We start from the raw sequence: 6,385 nt of genomic DNA, 5'->3' as shown, positions 1-6,385 counted from the left end.
AAGTATGAGAGTGAACCATTTGAAGAGTAGGCTGCAAAGATGTCAAGAGTTGCTTGTTGGAATCCATGATTTGCTTGTTTAATGACTCCATCATTTGCTTGTTTGCAGCCACAATTTCATCAGTTGGGTACACCGGAGGTTGATTAGAGACATTTGGATTATACAGAGGATGGTAGCTTGAGGAGGCTGGAAATTGCCTATTTTGAAATTGAGGAGGGGGCTGATTTTGATGCCCTTGATTTTGGAATTAGGAATTTTATGGGGCTTGTTGCCGCCATGAAAAATTTGGGTGATATCGCCATCCCGAATTGTAGGTATTGGAATAGGGATTATTCCCAGATCTTGAGAACATGGCATTAGCTTGCTCTTGATTTGGATTGGAATATTGTTCCGGTGTGGGGCAATCTTCCGTGAGATAATATGGACTAGTACATAATGAGCATACCGAACTTGCCGAATTTTGAGATAATGAAGAAGAGAAATGTGGTGCCATTAATTGATTGAATTTATAAGCTATGGCATCCACTTGGGATGATTCCTCCCTTATTGATTTTGGTTGACAAGGGTTGGTGTTCTTTGCATTGGTTGAGGTCGGAGCCCTACGAGAATTATGTTGAAGTGAATTTTCGCTTAAATTCTCTAGTAGGGTCCAAGCCTCATCCGCATTCTTGGACATGAACATCCCACCACAAGAAGAGTCAACCATGAATCTATGGGGTTCGGTCAAGCCAGCATAGAAAGCTTGCACTAATTTCCATTTTGGAATCAAATGATGCTGACATTTTCTAAGAAGGTCTTGTAGCCTTTTCCAAGTCTCGTAGAGTTGTTCTCCATCCATTTGAGAAAAGCTAAGAATGGAACGCCTCATTTGGTTGGTTTTACTCACCGGATAATACTTCTTAAGGAATTCTTGCTGTAATTGAGCCCAAGAAGTGATGGAATTTGGAGTGAGTGAGTTTAACCAATACTTTGCCCTATCTTTTAAAGAAAATGGGAAAAGATGCAGATGGAGTGCATTCTCAAGAAAACCTCTCAACCGGATGGTCAAACAGATTTCAAGGAATTCAGCAAGATGCTTATATGGATCTTCATTATCAAGGCCATGGAAAGATGGAAGCATTTGAATGGTATTTGATTTGATCTCATATTGAGCCGCATCAATGTTTGGCATCACTATGCATGAAGGTGAAGCATATGTAGTAGGGATGAAATGGTCCCTGAGAGTCATTGGCTCTTCATTTGGAATTTCGGCCCTAATTCCCTCATTTCTAACATCTCCTACATTTTCATCCATTGTGTTAAATTCAGTTTTAAGCTCTCTTACGCTAGAAGATTCCCTAAGGTTTCGTCTAAGAGTTCTTTCAAGTAAATTTATGTCAACTGGCGAGTCAAGAGTTGGTAGGGAGAGCGATCTACGACCAAACATTAACAATACATAATGCTATCAATGCTACTATTCATCATTCACAACTCCACATACGATGTTCCCATTCTCCTCAATTATCAAGACAGAATTTAAATGGTCACGACAAGGACCAATGCTTGTACATGAAATTTAAACAAGATAATAGCCTTAACCAGGGCTTTAAAACTAAATTATCAATAAGGTTAACACATGCACAATATATTACAAATTCGAAACTAGAAGGTCAAGAAACTTACCTGGAGTCCCCTAGACTTACAAATTTGCTAGCGTTCCCTTAGTGAGCCCCAAGTTCCTAGAATCTTACACAACTTACAACAACAGAATTGTCAAAACCACACAAGAAATATCCATAAAACACAATATTAACAATCACACTAAAATTATCCCTAGAACTTCGGTTGCTAAACCGTGTGCAAGTCCCCGGCAACGGCGCCAAAAATTGATCGGTTGAGTCAATTACAATTATAAATCAACCTTCGCAATAGCACGAATCATTGTAAAATAGGGCTATTAGTTGGGTAAGTTGAACCACTGGGACTGTGCTAATCTATGACAACCTAAGTGTCTAGAGTCTTTTTAGAATGATATGGGGTGTTCATAGAGGATTTGTTGGTTATCACTTGAGCTATGAAATTAAGGTGCATAAATTAAAAGCTTGCAAGAATTTAAAAGAGATGAAATTCAAGTAAAGAGGACTAGGGAAGTGAATCCACCTCCATCCCTATACACTAGATTAGAGCTAAATTGGGGAAAAATAATATATATATGGTCATGATACATAGCAACTCTTGGTTGCTATAATATCCTCAAGAATGTCCATTAAATCTGAAGCAAGCATGATCCATCAAAGGTTAACATGTTTAGACTACCTAACTAAGGTATAGCTTAACCACATTTACTTGAATGAAAGACTATCAAGCCCTAGCTAAAATGATGGAGCACATGAAGGTAAGAAATAAGCATAAACCATCAAAGGTTTCGCCTAAGCAATGATCTATCAAAGTACTTATCAACATGCCATTAAACCATTTCATAACCTTGTCTCCATTCTCACCATGAAAACTTAAGCAATATGATTAATATAAGACATCATCTAAAGCAAGATAATCAACTTACAGAAATCATCCATACATATATCAACATTCATTACAAGAAATGAATTGCTCTTGGTTATGAAAAGACCATAGAATATACATTTTAATCCCCAAAATATAGCCTAAATTAGAACATGCTTACAAGGGAGGGACCTCATCACCTCTCTAGATGGAGGTTTAGTTACCCATGGGAGCTTTAGAAGAAGGAAGAAGCTTGGTCTCCATCCCCATTTTCGAGCTCCTTTGTTGTAGCTTCAAGAACTCTATCTTCTCATCCTCTTTCTCTCTCCAGCAATCTTGTAAGAATGAGATATGATATTGTTATGTGTGGTCCTCTTCCTTTTGTAGACATTCCTCTCCACCAAACAAGGCTCACCAAAAGACATCTCCAACCAACCCATAAAGATGGAAATCAGAGATGAGGGAAACAAGGTGCAAGTGGGCTGAAGTGATGGTTCCCGGAGAGTAGTCTGCCCATAGTTCGAGCGCTCGAACAAAGCACTTCGAGCGCTCGAAGTTGGACCAGTATGCTCCTTCCTCTTGACCTACTTTGCACTACTTTGGTAGAACAGCCATAACTTTCTGCTCTGAACTCCAAATGACGAACCATTTGAAGATTTCGAAAGATAATTCAAAGCTCTAAATATGTCATGTTTTAATAGAAGTCCAGTTCTAGAGTTTGATAGGTCAAAAATGGTGAGCAAAGTCAGATTCCACTGCTGCCAGAACTTAGCCTTGAGCACATTGCTATTCAAAGATTGAATAAAACACCATTTTTGCTCCTTTTTGGCCAATGAACCTGAAAATATATAAAAACGTGCAAATGAAGATAATTTATAAGGAATAATCAAATAATGGATTTAACTAATGCAGCTAAAGGCGCTTGAATATACAATATTCGGCGCTTATCAAAGGCCACATAAATTAATCTTTTATTCAAGATAAATATTAAATAAAATCTTCGTTACTTGTCCAAATGTTCTAAATTTAATATATGTCAATGATCATGTCAAGGGGTAATTTAATATCATGTTACATACTTAAACAAGGCTATAACCCACCAGGAAAATCAAATCTCATGCTAGAAAATAAATAATTAAAAATTCTAGATTTGATATCCAAGCATGTAAACAAGTAGTACAAGCATCCATAGCATGTAATATAGCAAGAAAATAAATTATAACACCACCTACCTCAATTTGAGATGAACATATCAAAAGCCCACCGAAAGAAAAGTGCTCCGAATCTGACGATACCGAAAGGTTTTGCCGAGGACAACACGGTGAACAAGAATCACAAGGAAATCCCATGAAAATCACAACTTGACTTCAAACCCGAACTCAAGAAATGGTCAGAAATGGATTCTAATAAGGAGGAAAGGTAGAGCACGTCAGGGGAACAATAAACGTTAAGGCCGAAGACTTTTTACTAAGGAAATCAAGTGGAGGAGAAGAAAGAATGAAGGCAGCCCCTTGGGCTCCCATGGCTGATGGCCAAGAGGAGGAAGAAGATGATAGAAATCTGATTTTTTTGACTTAAGACCCCATATTTATAGAAAAACTCAAAAAGTGCCCCGAACGGGTCTTGTCGGGTCCGAAAAAGTGGATTTTGAGCAGACGAGCTCAAGCAATGAAACTCTATGAACAAAAAAGATTCAAAATGAGAAAATATGAAAAACGGAAGAAACAGCATCTAAAAATGAGTCCCGAGCAGAGAGATATGCCCCAAACAAGTTTGGCGGCAACCGGGTCCAGAAACCCTGAAAAATGACCAGAAGGAAATTCTATGAGTACACGAGTCGCTGAAATGTGAAAATGAATCTCGTACGAGGATCCAAGCTCTAGACGAGGTATTTTGCAATAACTTTCGTTAATTGCACAATGGCCCCTCCAAAAAGTGAAAACACTAATTCCACAGAATGAAAATATCTTCCAAAAATATTTTCTTAAAAACCACTGAAATAAAATATCTTTAAAAGATATTTACAAAAAACACCCCAAGAAAATAAAAAGATTCTGAAGAACTGTGCATCCATGCCCTATGGACACTAGGAGCAACCAGAGTACTTTCTTGTAAAAGTAAAGATACTCATTTCGTGGAAACCACTTCGAATGAAGACACGTGAAGCTAGAAACTAACTTCAAGCACGAAAAGAGAGGTTTTGCCAACAAAGTGACAAATAGGAAAGAGACAAAATAGGGAAAAAGACGAAACAGAGAAAAAGATAAAAAGTGAATAGTGTCCATAAAAGTGAAAATGTGGAAATGACTCGGTCCTTAAAGGAAATTTTCAATCCAAATGAAAGAGTCTCAGAAACCATTTCCGAGCATTCAAGACGACACTATGAGATGAGAAACTGAACTCAGAAAAGAAAATTAAACGGAAAAAATTTATCCGTAAAATTTTAGAAAAAGGAAAGGAAGGTAAATGACCGGGTCATTACAAACTTTGGGTCTTCGCAAGACGCACTGATTTGAAAAACCAGGACCGTCACAGATAGACCTCCACCATACCGTCTAGTAAGAACAGGTTGAGAATAATTTAAAAACAATTATATATAAGATAATGTAATAATCATTCAAAAACCATTATTTCATTAAAACACTAACTGATCTGTAATCAGTTGCTCATAATTATGCAATCAAGATACATAAATATATATAAATCCCCAAAGTTAAGAACAATCAAACCATAATCCTCGAATTCGGGCTACATCAATGCCCTAAGAGAGGAATTAGCTACTCATGACGACGTCAGGTATCATCTGTGTTGTTGTGGTCTTTATCAGCATGGACCGCAATTCTCTTCTTAGAATTTCCACCTTCAAAACCCCAAAAGCCACCACTAATCAAAGAAAATAACTAAGAGAATGACCTTTTAATTTGTGGCCTTGCGCCTCCTTTTATAGAAGAATTAACTTCCAATAAGGGTTAGACGGACTTTTAGGTCTTCTAGGGTAATTTGGGCCCATCTGGGATGAAAAAGGACTTCAATAAAAACAAATCCTACATCAATTAAGTCTGACTAACTAGCAAGGGCTCGAGCCTCTTGGAATAGGGCTCGAGCATGACTTTAACACTTAGCCATTTTTCTTCAAATAATTTTTGAAGCGTCTTTTTCTTCAACACTTAGAATATTTTTGGGATGAATCTTTAACAGTGCTAGATCACCATGCTTTGGAGCTCGAGCGTTGGAAGTTGGGCTCGAGCCTTATGGTTAAGGGCTTCAAAGTGACTTGATATTTTTACATAATTTGGGTTCAAGCACTCTTACAAGGGCTTGAGCCTTATTTACCTTGGTTGGAATTCTTGTTTCTTTTGGTTCCGGGCTCGAGCCTTGACACTTGAATTTCTCCAAAATCACCCTTTTTGACTATTGGCTTGCTTCAAATGACCGGTAATGACTATGTAGTCTTTAATGTCGGTCTTTTTATCATAAAAGCTCGGTTTTAACCATTTCTTTGGGGAAGTACTTAAAAACATGAAATAAACATAAATCATTCTAAAACTGGATAAAAGTATCACTTAAGGTCTTAATGTATACGTATTTAGGGGCTCGAATATGCAATATTCAGCGCTCATCACCAAGCAACGATGTTGAGTTCCAATGCTTGCTTTCCTTGCCTTCAAGTACCTAATTGTATAAGTAACAGGTGAGAAAAATAAAAATAAAAAATAAAAGAAAATTTAAAGCAAGCAATCAAATAAGCACTAATGCCTAATTCGATTTCATCTTAACCGTCATTCCCCGGCAACGGCGCCAAAAATGTGGTGTGATCTTGAGTGTGTGCACAAAATGTGTTAAACTTTATAGAATGCCAAGTGGACACCACCTTTTATAATTTATAAAACCTACTAGACACTTA

The sequence above is a fragment of the Cornus florida genome, unplaced genomic scaffold, assembly GCF_030987335.1.
Source record: "Cornus florida cultivar Cherokee Brave unplaced genomic scaffold, ASM3098733v1 CherokeeBrave_3.0.0_Hap2_Chr09, whole genome shotgun sequence".
Taxonomy (NCBI): domain Eukaryota; kingdom Viridiplantae; phylum Streptophyta; class Magnoliopsida; order Cornales; family Cornaceae; genus Cornus; species Cornus florida.
Note: the sequence above shows the minus strand (reverse complement) of the source record.